Source organism: Hemicordylus capensis, chromosome 15, assembly GCF_027244095.1.
Source record: "Hemicordylus capensis ecotype Gifberg chromosome 15, rHemCap1.1.pri, whole genome shotgun sequence".
NCBI lineage: Eukaryota > Metazoa > Chordata > Lepidosauria > Squamata > Cordylidae > Hemicordylus > Hemicordylus capensis.
Window position 1 is genome coordinate 18,165,603 of NC_069671.1, and position 27,992 is coordinate 18,193,594.

Consider the following 27,992-nt stretch of genomic DNA (forward strand, 5'->3'; position numbering starts at 1 on the left):
AAATCACCCAGATTCGAGTCAAACCAATTTGAATGCAAATTGATTTGCACATCCCTAATATTTTCCAGGCTGAGCTATGAGTCGAGGCCCAGCAGGCATGACTTGTCCCCTTTGCTAAGCAGGGTCTGCCCTGGTTGCATTTTAATGGGAGACTTGATGTGTGGGCACTGTAAGATATGCCCCTTAAGGGAGGGAGCCGCTCTGGGAAGAGCATCTAAATTCCAAGTTGCCTCCCTGGGCCTGGCATCTCCAGGATAGGGCTGAGAGAGATTCCTGCTTGCAACCTTGGAGAAGCCGCTGCCAGTCTGTGTAGACCATACTGAGCTAGATAGACCAACGATCTTCCTCCGGAGACAGGAGGCCATACACACTAAATCCATAGATTCATATGTTCCTATCCTCTCTAGAAACTTGCCTACCAGCATAAGAAGTGCTCAGCAGGATGAGAAAAAGGGTCCATCAAGAATAGCCCAGCTGCCACCCAAATGAGAGACTGATCTGTTTCCGGCACATGTTGGGCCTCTGCACACAAGCATGCGTGTGCAAAGAGCCCCTAAAGGGCTAAACGGCCTGACCTCTCATTTGGGCGGCAGGCAGGCTCAGGAAAGGAACACTTGCCACCACCTCCCCGACCTCGGTCTCTTCCCTCGAGTGCCCGCACCCAGCTGACCAGTCTTTGCTACAATCCCTGTCACACAGTGGCGGTTGAAAAAAGTATTTAAAAAATAATAATAATAACTTGCACAGCGGGGCTCTGGGAAGGCCCCCCCCCGAATATTTGGAGGCCCCTCCAGAGATTGGAGGCCACAGACCAAATCCCCAAGGTCTGTGGCTAAGTCCACCTCTGCATCTACTTGGCATGCAGAAGGTTCCAGGTTCAATCTCTGGCAGCATCTCCAGATAGGGCTAGGGAAGCATCCTGCCTGAAACCTTGAAAAGCCACACTGTCGACAATACTGAGCTAGATGAAGCAAAGTTCTGATTCAGAATAAGACAGCTTCATGGATAGGGCTGAGAGAGACGCCTGATTGCAGTCTTAGGGAAGCCGCTGCCAGTCTGTGTAGACAGTACTGAGTTAGATGGACCAACAGTCTGATGCAGTATAAGGTGGCTTCCTATGTTCCTGTGTGTTCTTGTCTCTTCTGCTTTGCTCTTCCAAATGATCTTTTAAAATATACATATTTTTTGATACATGATGGAGATACCTACAAAGATTAGAATCATTTGGACAATGGTTTTTCCCGTGACACTCTATGGATGCGAAAGCTGGACTTTGAAGAAGCAAAACAGAAAAAGCATTGACACTTTTGAACTTTGGTGCTGGAGAAGACATCTGAGGAGACCATGGACAGCCAGGAAAACAAGCCAATGGATCATTGAACAAATCAATCCTGAGTTTTTACTTGAGGCACAAATGACCAGGCTCAAACTATCCTACTTTGGACATATTATGTGGAGACCCAGCTCCCTTGAGAAGTCCATAATGCTGGGGAAAGAGAAGAAGAGGATGACCGGCAGCAAGGTGGATGGACTCGATGTCGACAGCCATGAATGCACCACTGAGAGACCTGAAAGGCCAAGTGGAAGACAGATCATCCTGGAGAGACTCTATCTATGTGGTTGCTGAGAGTCAACTCCAACTTGACGGCACTTAGTCAATTAAAAAAAAAAAAAGGAGATCTTACTGACTCCAGCATACATGCCATTTCTTTCTAGACTCTGTGCATACCTCTGCAACCATTAGCTCTAGCAGGTAGTTAGGAAGATGCTAGGACAGATAACCCATGCAACCCTCTCCTTGTTATTTTAATCCGATTTACTGAAATCCGAGGCACTTTGACGGAGACCTAACTAGACAAATCCATGTGATCTGTGTACTAAACGTTTGGACTGTTGATTTTTGAGGGTCACGTGGGTCAACTAAGTTCAAAGCCTCATCTGCTTTCATCCTAGTTGTCACACCGTTCCTTTGAAACTGCTGAAGGAAGATCTTGAAAAGGAAATCGGCTAAGAATTATTTGGTAACAGTGCAACGTTTTTTTAGTTAAGTTCTGATGAAGTCTGAACAAAAAATGATGGTTGAAATACTGCTCAAGAGTTATTCAATGTAGCAACCTGTCCATGCGATTTGCATACGAATACGACAAATATTTATATAATACCACTTTTAAACAAAAGCGATTTACATAGATATAAATAGATAAATAAAATGGCTCCCTGGCCCCAAAGGGCTCACAATCTAAAAAAGAAACATAAGATAGTCACCAGCAACAACCACTGGAGAGATGCTGTATTGGGGGTGGATAGGGCCAGTTGCTCTCCCCCTGCTAAATAAATAAAGAGCAAAAGATAGAGAATCACCACTTTTAAAAGGTGCCTCTTTGCTTAGTTAGAAGGGACACTGCATGAGCACACAAATGCAAAATGGGAGCAATTTGTGTTACACAAGGGTAAGCACCTTGGAAATAACGGGTGTTGCACATTGTGTAACACAAATTGCTCAATTTTTGTGTTCTCACAACATATGCAATTTATGCATATCCTGGGGACAAGAGACAGGGCCTTTCTGGTTGCGTCCCCTTGACTCTGGAATGTCCTCCCAGAAAAGTTCCGCCATGCTCCCTACCTTATGGGTTTAAAAAAAAAAAAAAATCTTCAAACTCACTTATTCAGAGGGGCTTTTTAATATGTCTTATCACAGCCTGCTGGACTTTTAATTTTAATTGTGTTTGTTTTAATTGTTCTACATCGTGTTTTATTGTGTTGATTTCTAAATTACTTTTAGTGTTTTATTGTTGTGACCATCCCGAGAAGTGTTGTACTGGAGGAGTGGGATAGAAATATTTTAATAATTATTATAATAGTAATGCAAAATGTGTGAATGCAATGTTACTAGGGCTGACTTACTCTTGTGCAGTAAGGACTGGGAACCAGGGGTTATTCCTAACAAACCTACTGTGTAGCCATCGGGCTTTCTTCCACATTCAGCATGCGTAGGACTGCAGCCTCAGAGATAAGAACAGCCCTGCTGGATCAGGCCCAAGAAAGCCCATCCAGTCTAGCATCCTGTTTCACACAGTGGCCCACCAGATGCCCACCAGATGTAAAGTGCTATGGATGATTTCTATGAATAATGCCACATTGATTCATACATATTATTATTAGGTCGTCAACACTAATAAATTGGTTAGATGGGTCAATTAAAACCAGTTTGATCAACCAAAAACATCTCCTCCCAATTAAACAATCACCTGATATATAGCGGGGGGTTCCCCCCTTGAAAAACTGATGTTTTTCAGGCAAGAATTTATGAAAACTACAAATAGAATTTTAGATCTGAAAGAGATGTTGGGGGTGGGAATGCCTCTACTAAGGGAATGCCTCTACTGCCTGCTGCCGTGGTTGCCTACCCTTGCTATGAGACGTTATCATGTTCCTGTGCTCCCATGAGAAGCAACAAGAACGACCGCCCACCCACTAATGAAGAAGGTGACTGACTGTCTACCATGATGTTCTTAAGAGATAGAGAGACTCTTGTTTTTTTAGGACAGATAGACACACTGAAGAGTGTGTGTGTTTGGGGGGGGGGGGGAGTCTTGAGTTCCTGTTCACTTTTGACAGCTAATCCAGGCTCACCAGCAGCTCCTCCAGATGGGCAATCAGAGACACCATTTCACAGAAGGCCACTTGTGTGGCTGAAATTGACTCTCAGTAGCTTAGCTTGGATTTGCCCCATGTTAAGCGGCTTCCTCTTGCAATGACCTTGAGGAGCGGCTTCAGGCTTTGCCTTCGCAACCAAAGTTGTCTTCATTGACAGGAAGTGTCTTCCATGTCGAGGGATGTTGTTAGAAAAAACGGTTGACATTCCGATGGTGTTGACAGGAAACATCAGACAGAATGAAAAGTGCTGGCAGAGGCCAAAGTCAAATCGTCCCTGTGACTCGAGAGAGAATCCGGCCTCCAAAAAGGTTCACTTTTTATCTGGAGGATTTGGATGTTGCTTTGTTTTCTTCACAGGAATTGACAGAACTCTTTTAGGTTGCTTCTTGTGCCTCGTGCTGAAGATAATACAGGCATGGGATCCTTTTGGACTGAATTAAAGAATGTTTTGAAATGGTTGCATACATTCTTGGAGATCATTTCATAGGAAGTTGCCTTATATGGAGTCAGACCTTTGGACTAGCTAGCTGAGGATCGTCTACTCTGACTGGCAGCAGCTTCTCCAAGGCAGGAGCCCCTCACAGCCCTACCTGCAGATGCTGCCAGGAACTGAACCTAGGATAAAGTAGATACTCTACCACTGAGCTACAGCCCCATTGCCAAAAGTGGCATCCATGGGTCTCCCATCCAGGCACTGACCACACCAGGACCTGCTTAGCCTCAGCCCGGCATCTATATTGTGAGCTCTTAGGCCATGCCCCTGGGACCAATTAAATATACATTACAGGGAAGGAAATGGGGAGGGGGCAGAGAAGGGGCAACGTGCATTGGGGGGGCGAGTGCAAGCTGTGTCCTACTTATTAGAGTTCTGAATCAGAATGAGGGGCTTCCGCCTTCCCTTGCCTCCAGAGCCGCCCTTGAGCAGAAGGTGAACAGACTAGCTCACAGACACAGAGGCACTCTTACCCCTAGACTTCTAGGCTGAAGTCCAGGGCCTCCACAGGGCCAAAGACCAGCCCCTGGGGGCCCCCAAATCCCATGGGCGGAACTACCATTAGGCAAGGGGAGACAGTTGTCTGGGGCCCCCATTGCCTGGAGGGCCCCCCCCCGAGACACCTCACATCAGGGGCGTAGCAAGGTTGGAGTGGGCCCAGAGACGAGGTTTTAAAATGGGCCCCCAGCCCCTCCAAGTCCAGGGCCTCCACACACCCCAGGCCCCCAAGGATTTAAGTCTGATATTCCAAAAGAAGCATGCTGCCTGGGAATACATTTCACTGAATGCACATACACACACTTCACAAGATATAGGGATATACATTGAATACTCTATATTTGTGCTACTTTTAATGCCTAGAACACACTGGAAACACTCATTATTACAATGGGCCCCTCGCTGCAGATTAGCAAAGGAGACTTTCAACCATGCAGGGTGAGCCTATGTTTGTTTTCTCAGAATTCTGAACAAATTCAGCAAAGTTTGATTCCAGGAGGTTTTTCACACCAGGCTTTTAAAGCCCTTTAAGACACATCTCCTCTGGAATGGAGGTGCTGCATTCACATGTTGGCCAGATTGACCCTGAAGTCCCTGCGAGTTATTGGGGAGCAGTTCACACACACAAGAAAACCAAAATAAAATAAAAGCACAACACATGCCTCACAGTTCTCACTCAGACCTTCTGGGTTGCAAAACAACTTGAACATAAGCGCATTTATGAATGAATAAATATATCAGAGACTTCTCAGTCCCCCTACCCCCCCCCCCCAATATCAAAGCCCTATGGCAAGCAGACCCCTATATATGGGGGGGGGCAGTTTACCACAAAAAGGAATTCACATCCTACCTGGAGCTGGCTGGCCTGGGCAGAGGGTCTGCTGCAGATAACTGAGGTGGCTACGCTGGCCGGTTGGCTGCCTCCTTCCTTCCTGCTTCCTTCCTTCTTGGGGCCTGCTGGCCTACTCGAGTTCAGGCTTCACTGAGGCCTACAGGGAGGCCTCTCTGGAAGCACTGCCCATCCACCAATCAACTGAGAGGTGGGAAGAAAAGCAGCTGTAGCAGCTTATTGGCTGCTTAGCTTGCCAGCCAGGAGGACAAGCAGGAGGGAGGGCCAACAGGGCGAGGGGCTGAGGGGCCTTGGGGCTGGGCAGGGGGCCATGGGGAGTCATGTGAGGCATGGGCGGAACTATCATTAGGCAAGAGGAGACAGTTGTCTGGGGGCCCCACTGCCTGGAGGGGCCCCCCAGACACACCTCACATGGCTCCCCATGGCCCCCTGCCCAGCCCCAAGGCCCCTCAGCTCCTGTAGGCCTCAGTGAAGCCTGAACTCGAGTAGGCCAGCAGGCCTCAAGAAGGAAGGAAGCAGGAAGGAAGGAAGGAGGCAGCCAACCGGCCAGCGCAGCCACCTCAGTTATCTGCAGCAGACCCTCTGCCCAGGCCAGCCAGCACCAGGTAGGATGTGAATTCCTTTTTGTGGTAAACTGCCCCCCCATATATAGCAATCTGCTTGCCATAGAGCTTTGATATTGTGGGGGGAGGGGGACTGAGAAGTCTCTGATATATTTATTCATTCATAAATGCGCTTATGTTCAAGTTGTTTTGCAACCCAGAAGGTCTGAGTGAGAACTGTGAGGCATGTGTTGTGCTTTTATTTTATTTTGGTTTCCTTGTGTGTGTGAACTGCTCCCCAATAACTCGCAGGGACTTCAGGGTCAGTCTGGGCCCCCTTTGGATGCAGCACCTCCATCATTCCAGAGGAGGAGAGGTGTGTTCAAGGGCTTTAAAAGCCCCCTGTGAAAAACCTCCTGGAATCAAACTTGGCTGAATTTCTTCAGAATTCTGAGGAAAATGGACCTAGGCATGGTTGACAGTCTCCTTTGCTGATTTGCAGCGAGGGGCCCATTGTAATAATGAGTGTTTCTAGTGTGTTCTAGGCATTAAAAGTAGCACAAATATTGAGTATTCAATGTATATCACTATATCTTGTGAAGTGTGTGTATGTGCATTCAGTGAAATGTATTCCCAGGCAGCATGCTTATTTTGGAATATCCGACTTAAATCGTTGGGGGCCTGGGGTGTGCGGAGGCCCTGGACTTGGAGGGGCTGGGGGCCCATTTTAAAACCTCGTCTCTGGGCCCACTCCAACCTTGCTAGACTACACCCCTGCCAAATCCTCTTTAGTCATAGGAACGTAGAAAGCTGCCTACTACACAGTCAGACCCTTGGTCCATCTAGCTCAGGATCATCTACACAGACTGGCAGCAGCTTCTCCAAGGTTGCAGGCAGGAGTCTCTCCCAGCCCTATCTGAAGATGCGGCCAGGGAGGGAACTTGGAACCTAGATGCTCTTCCCAGAGTGGCTCCATCTTCTGAGGGGAATATCTTACAGTGCTCACACTTCTAGTCTCCCTTTCATATGCAGCCAGGGCAGACCCTGCTTAGCTAAGGGGACAAGTCATGCTTTGCTACAACAAAACCAGCTCTGTCTGTCCCGGGTGGTGTGGTCGCCAGGCTGAGCATGATGATGCTTAATTTTCAGGGGAGGTGGGGCCTCCAAAAGCCTTTTGGTCCAGGCTCCAAAATTACCGAGGTACACCTCTGCACACAGACAACTGAAATATTGTTACGGGAATTCAGCATCAAGGTATGTCGCATTTTCTACACAATGCAAACGAGTTCTCCTTAGAACCCTGATGTCCTTCATGCTAGCGTAGCCAAGGTCGGCAAGGAACATAGTAATGTTCACATCACTGCCAACTTGTCCGGAGATCCCCATGTGCTGTCAGCGGGAGAAATGTTTACTTCAGGGCACTTCACTGGAAGACAGGTTGGAAGACATGCTTCATATGGAGAAAGCCAGTCTCAAGGGCAAACATTTTCAGCCACTGACCAAGGGGGAAAGATGGTTTGTACAGTATTAACCAATACCTCCAGTTTGAAACTTGTGTTCTGCTTTCCCAGGGATCTATCTATATTCCTTCCTTCCTTCCTTCCTTCCTTCCTTCCCTCGCTTCCTCCCTCCTGTCGCTCCTTCGGAACATAAGAAGCTGCCTTCTACTGAGTCAGACTATTGGTCCATCTAGCTCAGTATTGTCTACACAGACTGGCAGCATTTTTTCCAAGGCTGCAGGCAGGAGTCTCTCTCAGGCCTGTCTTGGAGAAGCCAGGGAGGGAACTTGGGATCTTCTTCATACAAACCAGATGTTCTGCCATTGAGCTATGATGGCCCCATCTGCCCACTGTCCCTGGGTGATCTCCGCACACCTCAGAGCCTTCAGTATCACCTCCATGCTGACAAAACCCACTTCACTCAAGAAATAAACCCAATATCTGAAGCTTACACAGTTAAACCCCTGGTCCATCCTGTTCAGAAATGTCTGCACTAAGAGGGGTGATCTCCCCTGCCTCCAGAAGTGCTCTGTGCCTTCCTGAAATATGTCCCTGAGGGCTGTGCTTCATCATTCAGAATATCAGCCAATGTGCTTAATTTGCCTTTGTTCATTGGGCAGCATGGCATGCATCCAGATTGGGACTGGAGGAGGGCTTTAACCCATTCCCCACTATGCTCTGACCCAGACTGAGTCTGTAAGACTGATCTTTCTTCTAAGAGGAAAACTCACATTGGCACCAAACCTTTCTTTATGTGCTTAACCACCTTTGGCCCTGAGGCTATTATTATTATTCCTACTTTGTTAACCCTCCTTTCCTCTGAGGAGCTTAAGGCAGTGCAGATGAGTGCATCCATCCACACCCATGCTATCTGTGTGAGGAGAGCTGATCTATGGGAGGAGAAGGGCTGCTCAAAGCATGAATTGCCCCTTTGCTAAGCAGGGTCCACCCTGGTTTGCATTTGAATGGGAGACTACATGTGTATAAGATAGGGGTATCTCTTACAGTGCTCAAACATGTAGTCTCCCATTAAAATGCAAACCAGGGTATCTCCTGCTTAGCGAAGGGGACAATTCATGCTTGCTACCACAAGAGCAGCCTTCCTCCCAGCTCTCCTCCCACAGATAACATAGGTGGGGATGGGGCCACTCTGGGAAGAGCACCTGCATGATTGCGTGCAGAAGGTTCCAAGTACCCTCACTGGCAGCATCTCCAAATAGGGCAGCGAGAGACAGTTGCATGTAACCTTGGAGAAGCTGCTACCAGTCTAGGTAGAAAATGCTGAGCTAGATGGACCAAGGGTCTGACTCAGTAGCCAGCAGCTTCCTATGTGAGAGAGAGAGAGGGAGGGAGAGATTCCCAGTTAAGCGACATAACTAAGGCAGGATTTGAACCTGGGTCGCCCCAGTCCTAGTCTGGCACTCTAACTACTACGCTACACTGGCCCTTGCCAGCCTGAGCTCTACAGAGGGGCCTTTGCTCCATGTACAGATGTCAAGAGAGGCTAAATTGTCATGCACACAGGGCAGCAGGGCCTTCTCTGCTGTTGCCCCCGGGCTCTGGAATGCTCTCCCAGTGAACGTCCACTCTTTGGCATCTGTGGCTGCTCTAAAAAAAACCAACTAAAGACCTTTTTATTTGTTCAGACTTCTACCTCTTAGGGCTGCCGGGTCTCTCGGCTCTCCTGCTTATGTCTTTCCTGTTTGTTTTATGGTTTTTAGTGTTTAACTGATTTTAAGGTTTTCGACGTGATTTTTGTGGTGTTTTACTATCTTTTAACTGTTGTAAAAAGCCTTGAGACATCTTAAGAAAGGTGGTATAAAGACTGAACGAATAAATAGATAAATACAGACCCTGACATCTGATGTGGGCTTTTCCCGCCCAACAGTTAATGTGCCAAATAGAATATAATGGTGATAATTGTACATTCTTTTAAAGTCATGGCAAGAATTTGTGCCATAAAGGTTGCCCAGGGAAGGAAACCTGTGGGAAGACTCGGACCCAGGGTTTCCTCAGGCCTGTGGTATTTGAGTCCAGTTATTGCACGGTTGGAACACTTTCATTAGGAAAGTTCTGAAACCCAGCCACAACTTGTAAAGGGCCCTTTCGAACGGCCGGATCCCAGAACCTGCAGGCTCTGGTTACCACGCATCCTCCTCCGTGCCCAGTTCCTCCAATGAGCCTACACGGGTCTTATTAGCTGCGCTGGTCCCTAATCACAACCAAATGTCTTCAAATACTCCAGCACGGTTTTATTTTTATTTTTTACAGCACTCGCAATAAGCCTTTTACATGTTAACTTTTGGCCTCTCGGAGCAACCTCTTATTTAAAATCAGCTTAATTGACTTTACCAGACTGTGGCCATTTTTCATTTCTTCCTAGAGGGCTCATTACTAGAGATGAATGTTTATAAACTGAATCGCTGGGCTAGCCAGCTCAGGGCCTCCATTAACTGCACGGGAGCAGCCATTACGAGAAGCATGCTGGTGCTCGCATTGTGTGAGAGGAAGCCAGCTGCAATGTTTAGCTCCTTGATTGAGCTATCCATTTAAAAAACATTTGGAGCAGCAGCAGCAGCTAAAAGGGTGTGTGTGTGTGTGTGTGTGTGTGCGCATCAAAAGTGGACCTAGGTAATTTTGGAGCCTGGACCTGAAGGCCTTTGAAGCCCACCCCACCCCATTCACAAGTTAAGCATCATCCCCCTACACACACACACACTGTGACACACTTTGTATTTTTATCATGTGGGTTCTTGAGAGCACAAACAGCAACTGAACTCACAGGAATGTAAGAATATCAAACAGGTATGTTTATGCAGATGTGCATTAGCAGAAACATTTCAACATGCAACTTAACATCTCCCCATCCCACATATTCCTTTCCCCACTCCCCCCACCCCATCTCTAAAGCACCCGGCGCAGGTCACAATCACACTCGGCCACCTAGTGCAGCACAGTTTGGTGGCGTGGCATGGTGACCACACCAACCAGGACAAATTAAAGAGTATTGGGGGGGGGCCCAAGGGGTGTGGAGGACCTGGACTGCGTCCCCAAAGTCCAGGGGTAAGAAAACCTCTTTATATTATTTCTTGTTTACACAGTCAGACAGGTGTTATTGACTGGTTTGTTTTATCCAGACATCGAGTCTTTCCCAAGGACCCAGGATGGCTGAATTTATTATCAATGCTGTTGCTGTTATTATAGGTATCGTCGCAGAATATAGGCTGTTCCCAGTAAAGTTGCTTTTTGTAATTGGCTGATGGTGATTTCTGTGGCCCCGATGGTGTTGAGGGGCTCTTCAAGGTCTTTTGGAACTGCACCCAGGGCGCCAATGACCACTGGGATTATTTGGGTCTTCTTCTGCCACAGCCTTTCAATTTCAATTTGTAGATCTTTGTATTTGGTGATTTTTTCTGTTTCTTTTTCTTCTATTCTGCTATCCCCTGATATTGCTATGTCGATTATTTTGACTTGTTTTTCTTTCTTCTCGACTACAGTGATATCTGGTGTATTGTGTGGCAGATGTTTGTTTGTAGTCGGAAGTCCCATAATATTTATATTTATTATTATTATTATTATTATTATTATTATTATTTCTTGTTTACACAGTCAGACGGGTGTTATTGACTGATTTGTTTTATCCAGACATCGAGTCCTTTCCAAGGACCTGGGATGGCTGAATTGTATTGTCAGTGTTGTTGTTGCTGTTGTTATAGATATCGTCGCAGAATATAGGCTGTTCCCAGTAAAGTTGCTTTATGTAATTGGCTGATGGTTATTGTTATTATTATTTATTAATTATGGGTGGGTGGGTGGGTGTGACATAGGAAGCTACCATATACTGAGTCAGACCATAGTTCCATCTAGCTCAGTATTGTCCTCCAAGGTTGCAGGCAGGAGTCTCTCTCAGCCCTGTCTTGGAGATGCTGCCAGGGCTCTTCCCAGAGCGGCTCCATCCTCTGAGGGGAATCTCTTACAGTGCTCACACTTCTAGTCTCCCTTTCATATGTAGCCCGGGTGGAGCCTGCTTAGCTAAGGGGGCAAGTCCTGCTTGCTACCACCAGACCAGCTCTCCTCTCCTCATCTGGGTGATCCTCACCTGAGTAAGGAGTGCCCAGCAGGGTAAGAGAGCCAGGTGTGTTCCTGATCAGCCATTTTGTGAACTCCAAAACTAAGGAGGAGGTCTTGTGGCAGCAAGCATGAGTTGTCCCCTTTGCTAGGTAGGGTCCACCCTGGTTTGCATTTGGATGGGAGACTGCCTGTGCGATCTCTGCAAGATAGTCACTTTAGGGGATGGAGCCACTCTAGGAAGAGCAGAAGGTTCCAGGTTCCCTCCCCCCCCCCCAAGAGCTTGGTATATACAACTATATAAAATTTTTGCCAGCCAATTAATTGGGGGCTATCTTAGCCCCCGATTAATAATTCACTCGAGGCACAAATGACCAGGCTCAAACTATCATACTTCGGACACATTATGTGAAAACCCAGCTCCTTTGAGAAGTCTATAATGCTGGGGAAAGTAGAAGGAAATAGAAGAATTTCAGCAGCCAGGTGGATGGACTCTATGACAATCACGACAGCAATGAAGACACCACTGAGAGACCTTCAAGGCCAAGTGGAAGACAGATCATCCTGGAGAGAATCTATCTATGCAGTCACTAAGAGTCAGCACCGACTTGATGGCACTCAATCAATCAATAATCAATCAATTCTTAGCCAATCAAAATATTTTTATTTGGTTGATCTAAATGATTAGTTGGTTAAGGACAGCAGCCTTGATCTCCATGTCTGAATGCACAGCTCCGTTTGAGTGTGGGGGACCCGCAAGAGAAACTGTAGAGATGTATTCTTATGTAGCTGGTGTTTTGGTTTTGTATCCATGCATCTCTGTGCTTTTTGCTTTGGGCCTTGATGATTTATATTTCCAGAAGTGGCTGTTATACAGCCCAGGTGGGGAGCCTCTTATTAGAACGGATGGGTTATTTACTCACTCCCGCTGTGCTCTCCAACTTTAAAGTTCTCCAACAATGAGTTCCCCATAACATTCTCCAGGGCCCAATTCCACATCGCAGGAAAGCTCTGGAGGGTTTTATACATTCTAAATCATTTTCCTTTTGCCCCCACCCCCCACCTCAAGAAGGGGATAGCAGATGGTCGGCTGAATCCAGGCAAGGGATTCATCACAGTGAGGAGGCAGGCAGGAGGCAGAGACAAGAGGAGAAGTAATTCAAGTTGAGAGATTCCACTGTGGGAAATGATTGACAGGTTACCAAATCTGGAGAAGGTCCAGAAATCGCTCACGGCATGGTCTGCTTGTCTAGGAATCTGAAGAAATGTTTGGTCTACAAGGACCACAACTAGGGATGTTCCTAGTGACTTAAAAGATCTGGGGCCTTGGCCCACAGGGCCTGGTTTGGACCAGCAGCGCCCCCAATTTGAGAATTAAATCTTTTCAGGCTCCAAAAAGAAATCCAAGAGCCAGTTTTTGAAGCTGTTAACCACCAAAGCATTCCTAAATGTCAAGCAACAGGGAGGAAGGGGTGCTGAAGTATTGATCTGGGGCTCATGCCCAGATGGTCCAATGCTGTCCGTGCCCCTGGCCACAGCACAGATTTTCAGGATCCATGTCATTCTAAGAAGCAGCAAACCCAGAACATCATCAGCTGAGGAATGGTTGTGAATGGAGATAAAGCATGAGAGAATGTGATAGAAGCCAAACTGGTGACAATTCATAGGAACACAGGAAGCTGCCTTCTACTGAGTCTGACCATTGGTCTGTTATTGTCTACACAGACTGGCAGCAGCTCTCCAAGGTTTTACTGCAGCCCCATCTCCTAAGGGGAATACCTTACAGCAGACAGCGCTGTAATGCAAACCAGGACAGACCCTGCTTAGCAAAGGGTACCATTGATGCTCCCTACGGCAAGACCATCTCTCCTCCCTGCAATAGTTCAGTTTTTGTCACAGTTGTCTCTACCCTCCACCACATCCAATTCAGAGCAGTTCAACGACAGTCTTGGTTTCCCCCAAAGAACCCTGGGAACTGTAGTTCTGGGAGAGTGTGAGGCGTCTCCTAACAAAACTGCAATTAGGGCCTTTGATGAAGGGAGAAGTTATAAATACACCTCTTTGTGTCTGCAGTGCAGACATTCTGCGAGCAGTTTTGCAACATTGCAGTATAGCACAAACGGCTTAGAAGGGCATATTTTCTCACATTACACAAGAACAAAATTAATCTGGATCCTTCCCTGGTTTAAAAATAAAATAAAATATGCAATAGTAGTGTTAAGAACAGAAATATAAATGTAAGTATGATTTTCATCTCGATTGTTACAATTCTTCCTTTCTGCATTCCATTCTTTCTGCATTCTTTTTTTTTTTTTTAAGATTCAGATTAAGTTTATTATGGTCTGAGATCGGAAAACAAGCAGAAGCAGAATGGAGGGAGGGGTGCAATGCAGAGTTACAGAAAAACAAAACAATACATTCTTTTGATAGTTTAACTTGTTTATATGGAACACTCTTCTATCATCTCAGCAATAATGTGGTACCAATCCCATCCTACAACATCAGGATTTAGGACTTTGATAGTCACTATTGTATGGATATTGTACTACCTTTTTGATTTCATTGATTTGTGTTGCCAATATACATACATAATTTAATTTTATGTGATATTTTTATCAGCTGTTTCTATAGCAGTCTGTTCATGCATCAGAATGTGAAGTTCTGTTCTGGTGATCACATTTCTATTAGCTCCCACTTTTTTCATATACACATGTAAATTTCCTTTTCCACCCCCCCGCATTTGTCTAATAACTACAGTCTCTTTCTAACGAATACTTATATACCACTTTTCAACATAAGTTACCAAAGTGGTTTACATATAAACAAAAAACAAATAAACAAATAAACAAATAAATAAAATGGCTCCCTTACCCCCCCCCCAAAGGGCTCACAGTCTCAAAAAGAAACATAAGATAGACATCACCAACCTCCACTGGAGGGCTGTTGTGCTGGGGGTGGATAGGGCCAGTTGCTCTCCCCCTGTTCAATAAAGACAATCACCACTTTAAAAAGATGCCTCTTTGCTCTGTTAGCAGGGGGACGTTAGAGTCATGTTCAGCCCACATATGTGTTTCCTTCCCAGCCAAACTATTTTCAGAGTCATCTCTGTATTGCTGGCCAAGCAAAATCTCCATGGAAAGAGATTTCCCAGTCTCACGTTTGCATTTCTCACCTCTCAAGAATTGGCACAGGGCTGCATATTTATATTAGACAGCTTTTATGTTTCTATGAGTGTCAAGGTTTTTTTAAAAGGCTGGAAAGGAAGGAAAAGAAAGGGGGGAAATGGATGGAAAGATAATTCATGAAAGAGACAAGACAATGAATGAATGAAATAAACTTTTAATGGATCCTTGTAAATGGTTGTTTGTTATATATTATAAGGCATTGTGCTTTGTTTTTATTTTTGCTATACTAGGGAGAAAGTGCATTGAATTTTGGGGTGGGGCGGTTTTTTGGTCTAGTGGAACTTTACAGAAATAAATTGCACATAGAAGCAAAAAGCAAGACAACCAATGCATGAATGACACAAATTCTTCATGGATCCTTGTGGGTGTCTTTGGTTGTTTGTATTGTGTAAGAGAATGTTTTCCGCACCACAAGCAAGGAAATGCACTGGCTTTCTGGCAAGAAGGTTTTATGAGCCTCGTGGAGCTTTTCAGAAATAGGTTAACAACCACCAGTTGTCCCCGCCGCCCAGACCTAAACAATTCAGTAGAAGGTGTGACTTCAGCCTCGGTGGTAGGCAACACAGCAACAGCGAGCTGGAATGCGGGCTCTCGTGTGAAGTGATTGTTACCAGAAATACCTCGACATCTCCTGCGCTCCTGGAACGGTTGCTAGGGGTCCCGCGGAGCGCAGCGCTTAGGCGCTGACCGCTGTGCTGGAGAGGCTTGGCGATACCTTATCGGCAGATCTCCTTGGTCTCCCGAGGAGTTACAACCGGGAGGGGGGCCCTGGCCAGAGAGCCAGCGAGCCAGGCTGCTGCTGCTGCTGCTGCCGCCGTCAGGGGAAGCGAGGGCTGTCTCTCCATGGTGCCGCGTCTCTGCGCTGCCTGGCTGTCTCGCAGGTAATGCTTTCCTCTTGGGGCTTGGATCAGCGGCTGGGGAGGGTTACCTGAGCCGCTGGCGAGGGCTGAGATGGCTCCTTGGCAGGGGAAAGGCGCTGCAGTCACAGGCCCCGCTTTCATGGCCTGAATGTGCAGGGAACAGCCCGCTTCCAGTGGGTGGGCGCTGGGGCTGCGCAAATGCGCAAATAGGCTGGATTTTATTATTATTATTGTGGCAGCCATCTTCCTCCATTTTCGGCGCCCGCTTCAAGGCTCCTTCCAGGCCGGCGCTATATAGGACATTATTTCTACCTTCTTCCCAGCGGCTCTGTTCTTGAGAGAAGGGGAGCTATAGGAGACGGTGGGGACATTTGCGTAAATACGGGCGCCTGGCTCTGGACAGGTCTTCGAAGGCGCAGTTGCAGCTTTAGCATACGCGTGGCCCACGTTTCTCCCGGTTAGCAGATTCGCTGCATTAAGGAATTGCCTCTCGTTTGAGGGGGTGTTCTATTCCTTTCATTGAACTGGGTTTGCAGCCTGCTTTTCAACCGGAGTTTCCAACGCAGTTCACAGTATCAGTACAAAAAATGTGTGCCGATACTTCGTGTTGTGTTTATATGAGGGCGAAGGGTTTCGCATTCAGAACCTGATGCTCTAGCAAACTGCTAGGGTCACATACTATCATATAGCACACTGGGTTGCTTGGAATGATGATGATGATGAAGACGACGACGGTGATGCCTAAATTTGCAACGTGCTGTATAAAAAAAAATTAAAAATAGCAAGGCAGAGGCACAAGCCAGGCTAAAGCCAAGACACATTCGGAAGGGAAGGAAGGTAGAGGGTCGACCGGAACAAGCCAGGATGCTTTAAGGAAGCGGTTGGGTTTGAAAACGGAGGGAAAGGGGTCGCATTCTGAACTAACAAGTTCATCCTCTTGTATCCATGAAGTGCAGAACACATCGATTCTATTTATATATCAGTCTTCAATAGTTGTCTTTCTTAATCCAAAAAGGGGGCATTCCTCGCTCACTCTCCACACTGGTTTTTTTTTTTTTAATTGTTATTCTAAAGCAAACAAGCTCTTATGGTTACCATCAAATCTAGAGGCTCTACAGCATAACATAAGGAAGAAGAAAAAACTTGACGGTTGGTCTCTCTGCCCCGAAGAAGCTGCAGTCTCAGAGCAGAGGCTGCAATGAAGTCAGTAAAGGTCCATCAACCTTTTTGTAAGGTTTGAAAAACGCAGGCATGTGAATGACTGTACCGGTGTAGACATCTGTACCTGTGCACACTGTACACTCGTTGTACAAGTGTTGCGCATACCATGAGAATGGGCCTTTTGCGATGTATTCTTTCAAAATCAGAGTCTAAGTGTCAAGAAAAGGGCAAGGAGGCAGATCTTTTCAGGTGTCATGGTAGAGACTTATTCCTGTACAGGTGGAGGCCTGCTTTGGAGACTTTTCTCTTCTGCAGGCTCCCAAAGCAAGGGACTTGGTTGGAGATCACGAATGGTTCTTGTGCCTGTGCATTGCCTTTCTGAGCCGCCCTTTTAGTGAGGACAGCTCCGCAGATTCCCTCCCTACCCAGTCCGTCATCCTTTCTGGTGTGCAGAGGGGCGAAAGGGAAAAGACGGAATGGTGTGCAAGGAATTTTCTGCACACACGCTCCTGAGGGTGTGCAGAGGCGTTCTGGGAGGGGGAGAAGGAAGACTGGCTTTTCTGCCCCTTCCCGTCCCCAACAATGAGAAAATAGGAAAGCGCCATGCGAAACAAAATTTAAAAATAAATAAAAATTAAGTGGGAATTCCAGAAACGAGGCAGCTGCATATACAGAGTCAGACCGTTGGTACATCTAGCTCAGTATTGTCTGCTACACTGACTGGCAGCGGCTTCTCCAAGGTGGCAGGCAGGAGTCTCTCCCAGCCCTATCTTGGAGATGCTGCCAGGGAGGGAACTTGGAACCTTCTGCTTGCAAAGCAGATACTCTACGACTGAGCTAGGACCCCATCCTCTAAGGGGAATATCTTACAGCACTCAGAGGTAATCACCCATCCAAATGCAAATGAATCCCTGGCAGCATCTCCAGGTAGGGCTGGGAGAGACTCCTGCCTGAAACCTTAGAGAGCCGCTGCCAGACAGAGTAGGCAATCCTAACGAGATGCCCCAATGGTCTGACTCAGTAGAAGGCAGCATTCTGTAGGGATGAGCCCTGGAGCAGTGGCAGAGCATCCGCTTTGCAAGCAGAAGGTCCCAGGTTCCCTCCCTGACAGCATCTCCAGGTAGTGCTGGAAGAGAGACTCCTCCCTGAAACCTTGGAGAGCCGCTGCCAGTCAGTGTAGGCAATACCTAGCTGGATGGACCAGTAGTCTGACTCTGTATGAGGCCGCTTCTGTGTACTCCATTTGCGTTTGTGTGGATGTTCTGGTGTTTGCTGCGTTAAATTGATTCATAGGCTGCGCCATCTGAATATACAATGTTCAGAGAAACAGGTGCCAAACAGGAACCGAAGTACCTCCCAGGTGTGTTTTGAACAGAATAGCATTAAGTCTAATTATTTGTATGTGTTTTGTTTTGTATTTTTGATATGGTCTTTTGGACTAATAAATACACTTATTCACATTCATTAAGTCTGGTGCCCCTTTTGCTCAGACAGTTCCCATCAGTGATATTCAGGATTTGCCTCCGTAAAAGCTATCAGTAGAAACCTACAGAGGTCATTCACACAATCAAAAACTGTTCTGCCCAGGTTTGGGAGCTGTTGTGTGTGCTCCCAATTTTCAGTTGTGCGGAAGCAAGGGAGGAGGAAAACCTGGGTAGACGTGATTGTGTGGAAGCAAGGTGGGAGGAAAAGCTACCCAGGTTTTCCTCCTACCTTGATTGCACACAAAAACTTCTACCCAAGTTTTCCTCTTACCTTGCTTCCACACAACCGAAAATTGGGCACACACACAGCTCCCAAACCCGGGTAGAACACAGTTTTTGATTGTGTGAATGACCTCACAATCTAGTTCCCACATGGGTTTTCACATCACTTGATTCTTCTATACAATGGCTTGGAGTGTATCATATGAACCGTATGAAGTGGTTAGAAAGTTCTGTCTATTGTGTGATAGCTGGATCAATCCATTCAGTGTGTTGTAGTTGTAGATCGGGCTTGGAGGAGATCTGAGTTCAAATCTTCCCTCAGCCCAGAAGTTCAGAGGCTGACTTTTGGACAATCACTCTCTCTGTGTCTGACCAACTCCTCACAGGGTAGTTGTTAGGATGAGACTATGGAGCCTAGACATTTTCTCTTAGCTTTACCTACTTCAAAGGGCCGTTGTGATAAAATAAAGAGAGACTCTTCATTCCCCCAGAGGAAGAACCTGGAGGAAAATGTTGTTAGTAATAATTCACACATACAGACCTTTTTGATGCTGTGGTTTTCATGAAGGTGTGAACCAGCATGAAGGTATATTTTCGGGACGAGCTCTATTGGTCTTTCATCAGTGAGTCAATCAGTCATGTTGGGTGTGTGGGGGAGTCAGAAGTCAATGGGAAGTGAATTCTTATGGCATTAACATTGTAGGGTCCCCGCTCAGGCAAGCAGGGTTACAAAGAGGTGGGCATTTCTGAACGCTTTTAAACCCAGGGGTGTCGTGGGGGGGGGGACCGAGCGGTGGGGCTTCTCGCCTTCTCTGGCTCTTGGCGTGGGCATTGCCGTGGCGGCTGTCAGGGAGAGCGCCTTCTGCGCTTCTGAATTGGCAACGACACCACGGTTCAAACTGGAAAGTCTGATGAGCAAAGAAATAGCAATAAGTTGTGTGCATGTTTCACAAAGAAATGAGCATCTGGGTGTTGAAGAAAACAAGAACAAGATGGGCGCACTGCGCTAGAAAAGTAGTTATCTGGATACACGTGTGGGGAAATAGATGTAGTGTTGATGGAGACCGCCAAAATGCAGATATCCCAGTTAAAGCGGGGGGGGGGGAGGTGTGTGTGCGCGCGCGTGTGTCCTACATATGAAAAGGATTAGGGAAAACGAAAAATAAGTTGCCCATGGTTGGAGTGATTGGATGATAACTGAGAAGTAACCCCTGCTAACGGAGCAAAGACGGCACCTTTTTAAAGTGATGATGCTCTTTATTTAGCAGAGGGAGAGCAACGGGCCCTCTCCATCCCCTGCACAGCATCCCTCCAGTGGCTGTTGCTAGCGTTATCTTATATTTCTTTTTTTAGATTGTGAGCCCTTTGGGGACAGGAAGCCATTTTCTTTCTTTCTCTCTCTCTCTCTCTCTCTCTGTAAACCGTTTTGGGAACTTCTGTTGAAAAGCGGTATATACATATTCCTCCGTATCCATATGGTACCAGTCACTGAACTGAAGAGAGTTCAGCAGAGAGTTGTGGAGCCGAATCCTGCCTCGCCCTATTTACTCAAAAATAAATTCCACTGAAGTCTAGAGAACGGGTTTCCAAGTCAGTGTGGACATAGTAAGTAACTAGTCCTGACTGATCGCTTTCCGATTGCTTAAAAGAAAGTTGAATTAACTTCAGTGGGATTTATTTCCGGGAAAAGTGTTTGGAACAGGGTCAAGAGAGTGTATTTACTTGGGATTGAATCCTGTCAATTTAATCCCAAAGAAACATGCGCATCTCGCTGTTGCTTCTTCAGGAGAACTCCCTGATGGATAATGACCCCATGCAATCTATCCCATGCTTACCTACCTATGAGTAAGCACCATGAAAGTGTGTGTGTATATATATATATATATTTGTCAGGCATTAGTCTATATTTTGACATGAGAGAATTCATTTTGCCTTTCCGCCCTTTATAATTCATAATTCAGATAATCCATGAGATCATTCGTTTTCGCCTTCTACACCTCTTCTTTCTTCTTCTTTCCCTTTCTTTCTCTTTCCCCCCTTTTACTTTTTTCAACAGTAAGAACCTGTAAGGGCCCCATCCTATGCACAAATCCCATTGGAGTGAACTTCAAGGTAACGAAATTGCGCTCCAAAAAGACAGGGGTGTGGGGGGTTTCAGCTGCAAAGACAGAGCTTTTAAATATTCGAGTTGAGCGATTCCGAATGTTGAAACGGTGGTGGATTTAGAAGCAAATTTGGAGGGTACAAGATCCATCCATCCACCCGGCTCTCTTCTTCACTCCGATGGAGATTGTGCTATTTGTTGCTATTCTGTTGTATGGGGATAAGGCCTGAAGAGCAGGGGAACGCTTTGCGAGGATAAGGTCCTCTTTTTGCATTGACCCAGAGACTGTGGTCTCGATCCAGCCGCGCAAAGCCCTTTGGAATAGAGGGCGGCCCACCAGAAGAAAGTCCAAAATTTTGGCGGCAGGCGGAGAACGGCGCTGGCCACAAACCTAAGTCCTGGGAGTTTGCAAAAGGGTATTTTGTCTGGTTAAACCCCACCATCCTCGGATTTATCTTCTGCGTCATTCCAGGGTTGCAATTCGTGGCGCTCTTTGTCCTGGGGAGCAAACCCCATTGGAGACAATAGGACTTCTCTTCTCTCAAGTAGTTTGGGCTGCGTAAGGTGTTTTTTAGTCCCCTTAGGAAACAGAGCGCGACCACTGAGCTTAGTAGCAGTTACTCGAGAGTAAACGAGCTTCGGATTGCAACCATAAATGCATGGCTTTGGAGCCCAACAAAGGTGATATTCTGGAGAGTGATTTGGGGGAGCGGGGCTTTGCCCTGTGGGGAGGAAGAGGGGAAAATCTTAACTGGTGTCACCGCCTGAAATATCTCCTGGATGAAAAAAGGGACCATTCTTCAGGTTACCTGTGGGAGGAAAGGTAGAAGCACACCTCGGCTCAGTTTGTAAAAAAAAATAATAACTGAAGCTGAAATCCAGTGCTCACCTACCTAACACAATGAGGCTTACTTCTGAGTAAACCGTGCCTCCTGCACTGGATTGTAAATTTTCCATGTTGTAGAGGGGGAAACACTTTAACAACACTAATAATAATATTGTACATGCTGCTTTTCAACCGGAAAAGTCCTCAAAGCGGTTTACATTAGACAGAGAGACAGACACAGATGGAGAGACAGAGAGACAAGGTGAGATCCCCTGTTCCGGAAAGGGCTCACAATCTAAATGGAAACACAAGGTAACCACTGGAGGGCTGAGGGGCTGGGGTTGGAGAGGGCCAATTGCTCTCCCCCTGCTAAATATAAGAGAGGCACCCTTTTAAAAGGTGCTCTGCTCTGCTCAGTTTGCAGGGGTAGGTTGAATGAGCCGCTAAACAGACACCCCTCAAGGTATCTAACTTTCCTAGGATCCGACCTCCTATGTGGGTGGAAAAGTCATTATTAAAGAAAAATAGCACACAGCTTCGATGTCATGGCCGTTTATTTTGCTCTCAAGGCTGCAGCCTTTAACTGAAACCTATGGCACCTCCTAGGAAAAAGAGTGGGCTAAATATAATAGATAATTTCCAAGTGTAAAACTGTCCATTGTATAGGTATGAAGGTATAAGCACATTCAAGTACTTTCCAAAATGGTCGTTTTCTATGCACATAGATGCTATATAATTTTTAGCTGCACATGATGATGATGATAAATCTTTATTTTTGTAGTCATCTGATGCTTTTTCTAATAGGGGAAGTCTGGAATATATAGAAACATAGGAAGCTGACATCTACTGAGTCAGACCTTTGATCCACCTAACTGTGGAAGCAAGGTGGGAGGAAAACTTGGGTATCTTTTCTTCCTATCTTTCTTCCACACTATCACTTCCGCCCAGGTTTCCCTCTCACCTTGCTTCCACACAACTGAAAACTGGGAGCACACACAGCTCCCAAACCCAGGTAGAACACAATTTTCGATTTTGTGAATGAGGTCTCTGCTTTCTAGCACTGCTATAAGACTGGATAATTGGCCTATCTGCCTGAGGGAAATGACTCGGAGCAATCCCACTGAAATTAAAAGGACGATTTAGTTATCACCTACCTGCTTTACTGTACTTTACTCCTACAGACATTTATATATAGCTTTTTGACCAAAGAAGTTCTCAAAGCGGTTTACATAGAAAGGGTGGGGGGAAACAGTTCCCTCACCACATGTCTTCCATGAGCATCGCTATTCACAATCAGGGCATGTGGTGCTGCACACAAGCTACTGTCTGCCCCAAGGAGCCTACAGTGGAACTGTAAGAAGTAGCCACAATCCAAGCATTTTAAAGTCCACATTTTTCAACTGAAGAGCTAAATACGTGCTTAGCTGTCTTCCACAAAACCCAAGGGGACTTTTAGCCTGATACTGTGCACATTTACTCAGAAGTAAGGCCTTCAGAGGGCTCTTCTGTCAGCCAGTCCTGTATAGGAGCCTGGTCTCAACAGTGCTAAACTGTAGCCTGGCTCCTGTCCTGCCTGTGTCTTGGCTCTATGCAAGTTCTGTATACTGTTTGGCAAAAACAAAAGAACTGGAAGTTTTTTAATGCACCTTCGGAAATTACTCTTCTCCCCATCCACCCACCGCAGGCATAACTATCCTGCTTAATGATATTAATGTTTAGCAGGAGGACTTTAACTCGTGTCAGATTTTCTAGTTTCGGAGAAAGCAGTTCTAGGAGGCATGGCTGGATTATTTATGTCCCAATTCTCCCTCGCCCCAGACTAGCGCACGTTTGGAGGGGAGTCTATCCCCGCCAGTTTCCCTGTCACCTCCTCCTTGACCCTGAATTCTTGTGCCAAAATAAAATGGACAAAACCCCTCTCTTTTGTACCCAGATTGAAAGCAGAACTTGTTCTGTGAACTAGGTTTTGGAGAAGAAAATAATATGGCCTGTGGGGATTGTTGTTTGATTTTATGAAGTCGTAAATACTTGAATGCCCGCATACATGACCAGAACTGGGGGATTACGTGTGTGCAGGGAAATTTGGCTGGTGCGCGGCTTTGTAGCAGGGGGGTTTCAAGAAGGCCATCCTGTGTAGGCTATAAAACTGTAACCTGAGCTAGGTAGGGCCCATTGACGAAGAAAACGGCACTGGCCATGATCCTCTGGGACAACCTCTCCAGGCCCCGTTGGACTGAATGGGAGGTGCGTAAAAAAGGTTTGTCCGCTCATTTAATGAAGTGCATCCCCTTTGCAGCAAATTTATGTCTCTGTTGCTGAAATCCAGGGGTGTAGCCATAATTATGTGGATGGGTTCAATGAACCCAGCCCCCAAGTTCCTGAGGGGGCCCCCAGCTCCACGCCTCCCTATTTTCTTCATTATCTCCCTCACTCTGGGGAGAGGGGTGGACACAGGCCCCCTCTCCCCCAGCTATGCCCCTGCATGAGTTCTTACTTCAGAGTAAGCCGCATTGAACGCATTGGATTTCCTTTGCTAGTAAACCTGAGCTATACTTCTCACATTTCCATGCAGGAAGCTCAAGGAAGCTTACATGGCGGTTTACCCCGTTTTACCCTTCCATTCACAACAACCCTCAGAGTCGGCTGTTAGCTTAGAAAATATACTAAAGAGGAATTGCTTTCATTTGTATTGTTTTGTTGTTTTAATGGTTCTTTGCCTGAAGCATTAATGTGAAGCCGGGGGTTGAATTAAAATAATAATAATAATAATAATAATAATAATAATAATAATAATAAAAAATAAAGACATACGTGTGCCAGCGTGGTGTAGTGGTTAGAGCGCTGGACTAGGACCGGGGAGACCCGAGTTCAAATCCCCATTCAGCCATGAAACTAGCTGGGTGACTCTGGGCCAGTCACTTGGCTCTCAGCCTAACCTACTTCACAGGGTTGTTGTGAAAGAGAAACTCAAGTATGTAGTACACCGCTCTGGGCTCCTTGGAGGAAGAGCGGGATATAAATAATAATAATAATACGCATACAGTTAACACGACAGCCATTTTGGTCTGTAGCCCAATGTTGCTGTGCACACAGAAGGTCCCAAGATCAACTGTCAGCATCTACAAGTAGGGCTGGAAAAGAGCCTTGTCTGAAACCCTGAAGCGTTGCTGCCAGTCAGTGTAGACAATACCAATAGATGGACCTGGGAGTATGACTGTGGAAAGGAGCTTCATATATTGGTGATGGGGCTGGAGCTCCGTGGTAGAGCATCTGCTTTGCATGCAGAAGTTTGCAGACTCCGTCTCTGGCAGCACCTCCTCAGTTTCTTTCTCTGCTGCCGCCACTGCTTTGCGTGAATGACTTGCCCCTTCCCTCCCCCCCCCCCCCCGCAACTATTTAGCAACTGGTCTGGCTAAGTATGAAATGCAGAGGATTATCTGTGTATATCAGCAAGCCGGTGTGGTGTCGTGGTTAGAGGGTTGGATTAGGACTGGGGAGACCCAAGTTCAAATCCCCGTTCAGCCAGGAAGCTGGCTGAGTGGTGCTGGGCCAATCACGAATCTCTTAACCTCACCCTACCTCACTGGGCTGTTGTGAGGATAAAAGACTAACCACGCACGCTGCTCTGAGCTCCTTGGAGGAGGAGTGGGATGCCAAGGTAAATCATACATGCAATAAATTCTCTTGCACTGATCTGATGCCGTGATCCCGTAGAGCACTAAAACACCAAGAGCGGGATATGCACGCAAATAATAAATGAAATAAATTGTCTAGCTGGTGAGATGCCAGATCACAAATGCTCCAGCAGCGCCTCAGCGCCTGACGGTCCTCTCACACCTGTCTCCATCCCCAAGCATAGGCAGATGCACAAGAAAGCAGAACAACGCTTGTGAAGTCTCTGCTGAGACCCCCGATTCTGAGCCCAAGGGAGGTCACAGTCACTAGCCAATCTGCAGCAGCATGCACTGGCATTCTTTCAGAGTCCAACACAAACAAAGCTGTCACATATAGTCTTGCCAGAATGTCTCTCTCACACAGCGTGTGTGTGTGTGTGTGTGTGTGTGTGTGTGTGTGTGTGTGTGTGTGTGTGTTCAAGATTCTTTCTGAGTGACTTCCTCCCCCCACCCCAAAGTCTATCAAAGAAATTGTGGTTTTCTGTGACCACTAAATATTCCCTTAGGATTGACTTCAAAGAGTGGTGGGAGTGAAGTTGCTTTCTCTCTCTTCTTTCCTTTTTTTAACTCTCTTGTTAAATTTTGTCTTTGCCACCGGCAGAGAAACCCCTCTCTGTGCCAGCACACACACAATGCTGCTGGCTCCATTTGAAGGGGGCCCTTGTGCCCGTCCACCCCCAGGCCCCCACCCGCCTATTGTCACCACTTAGGTAATGTTTTTCTTGCTACGGATTCCGCCCTAGATTAATCATTCCACACACACCCCAGCTCGGTCCCTAACCAGCTGGACCATTATCTGAAACTGCGTGGTGGGGGGGCGGGGAGAACGGTGGCTGCAGCCCCACAAAAAGACATAAAAGTTAGCGCTGGGGGGGGGGCAGAAGGACTGCCCAGGAGCCTCGGTCCTTTCTCTGGCGCTGCTGCCTCACTCAGAGGCAGATGAAGAGACAGCAACCGCATGGAGGAAGAGGGGCTGGCCAGGGTTGCTTGTGGGGCTTCTGCTGAGAGAGGGAATTGGGACAGAGGAAGCTGCCATATACTGAGTCAGCCCCTTGGTCCATCTAGCTCAGTATTGCCTACTCGGACTGGCAGCAGCTCTCCCAGGATGCAGGCAGAGGTCTTCCTCAGCCCTGTCTTGGAGATGCTGCCCGGCATTGAACCTGGGACCTTCTTTTTCACTTCTGTCCAGAAAATCACACTGGTGGTATTTCTCCACTTCTATAATCAGAGATGGACATTGTTAGAGGTATTTTTGCAGAAACTCTGCTTCTCCAGGAACAATTAAAAACATCAGCTAGTGAGATTTGCATCTTAATTGGTTTTAAATTATGTGTCTTAAGCATTTTAAGAACATAGGAAGCTGCCATAGACTGAGTCAAACCCTTGGTTCATCTAGCTCAGGATTGTCTACCCAGACTGGCAGTGGCTTCTCCAAGGTGACAGGGAAGAATCTCTCTCAGCCCTATCTGGAGATGCCGGGGAAGTAACGTGGGACCTTCTGCATGCAAGCATGCAAATGCTCTTTCTTCCCAGAGCAGCCACATTCCCCTAAAGGAAAGATTTTATAGTGTTGATACATGTCGTCTCCCATCCAAATGCGAACCAGGGTAGGCTCTGCTTAGCAAAGGGGACAATTCATGCTTGCTTCCACAAGACCAGCTCTCCTCCCTCAATTATAATAACTAATAATAATAACTCCAGGAATAACTACATTTGTAAACTAGTGAGACCTGCATTTTAGTTTATTTTAAATTAAGCATATAGTGCATTTCAAAAACATCATTTAAAACAAACAGCAATAGTTTAATTATGTGTAGAGGGAGACCTTCTGTGTAACTATGGATTTCTGGCACATAAAACCTTAAATAAGAGTGAAGAGAAGGAACCTTGGCACACTGCTTCTGAAAGGTTGCGGACCCTGGCCTACAAGGAGGTCATTCACAAAACAGAAAACTGTGTTCTACCTGGATATGGGAGCTGTATGTGCTCCCAAATTTTGGTTGTGTGGAAGCAAGGTGGCAGGAAAACCTGGGTGGAAGTGATTGTGTGGAAGCACAGTTGGAGGAAACCCTGGGTAGCTTTTTCTCCTACCGTGCTTCCCACATAATCACTTCTACCCAGGTTTTCCTCCCACCGTGCTTCCACTCAATCAATTCCACCGTGCTTCCACTCAATCAGTTCCTCCCACCATGCTTCCACTCAATCACTTCTACCCAGGTTTTCCTCCTACCTTGCTTCCACTCAATCACTTCTACCCAGGTTTTCCTCCCACCGTGCTTCCACTCAATCAATTCCACCATGCTTCCACTCAATCAGTTCCTCCCACCATGCTTCCACTCAATCACTTCTACCCAGGTTTTCCTCCTACCTTGCTTCCACTCAATCACTTCTACCCAGGTTTTCCTCCTACCTTGCTTCCACTCAATCACTTCTACCCAGGTTTTCCTCCCACCGTGCTTCCACTCAATCAATTCCACTGTGCTTCCACTCAATCAGTTCCTCCCACCATGCTTCCACCATCACTTCTACCCAGGTTTTCCTCCTACCTTGCTTCCACTCAATCACTTCTACCCAGGTTTTCCTCCTACCTTGCTTCCACTCAATCACTTCCTCCCACGTGCTTCCACTCAGTCACTTCCGCCGTGCTTCCATGCCATCACTTCTATCCAGATTTTCCTCCTACCTAGCTTCCACACAGCTGAAAATTGGGAGCACACACAGCTCCCAAACCTGAGTAGAACACAGTTCCTGATTGTGTGGATGACCTCCATCTCCTCTCTGACTTTACGGTTCTAGTCCAGGTTTGGTCAGTGCCTGGACGGGAACCCCATGTAAGCCATGGTGAATTCCACCATGGAAGGAAGGT

The 27,992-nt window shown here is 46.6% G+C and overlaps 1 protein-coding gene and 1 long non-coding RNA gene across 4 annotated transcripts in view; one reads left to right on the forward strand and one right to left on the reverse strand.

Moving 5' to 3' along the window:
* The window catches only part of LOC128337995 (uncharacterized), a 61,615-nt gene extending 55,976 nt beyond the window's left edge, over window positions 1–5,639 (reverse strand). Inside the window, exon 1 of the long non-coding RNA XR_008312495.1 lies at window positions 5,502–5,639. This is a non-coding gene — a long non-coding RNA (uncharacterized LOC128337995). The remainder of the gene's footprint in view (window positions 1–5,501) is intronic.
* Window positions 5,640–5,818: 179 nt separating this feature from the next.
* Window positions 5,819–27,992, forward strand: part of TBX5 (T-box transcription factor 5) — an 88,613-nt gene continuing 66,439 nt past the window's right edge. For 2 of the 3 annotated variants that reach the window (XM_053280436.1, XM_053280441.1), the window contains exon 1: window positions 5,819–6,106. The gene's annotated coding sequence lies outside the window, so the exon portion shown is untranslated. Of the gene's footprint in view, window positions 6,107–7,192; window positions 7,298–27,992 lie in introns of all 3 variants that reach the window. The other variant, XM_053280438.1, reaches the window with a different exon arrangement.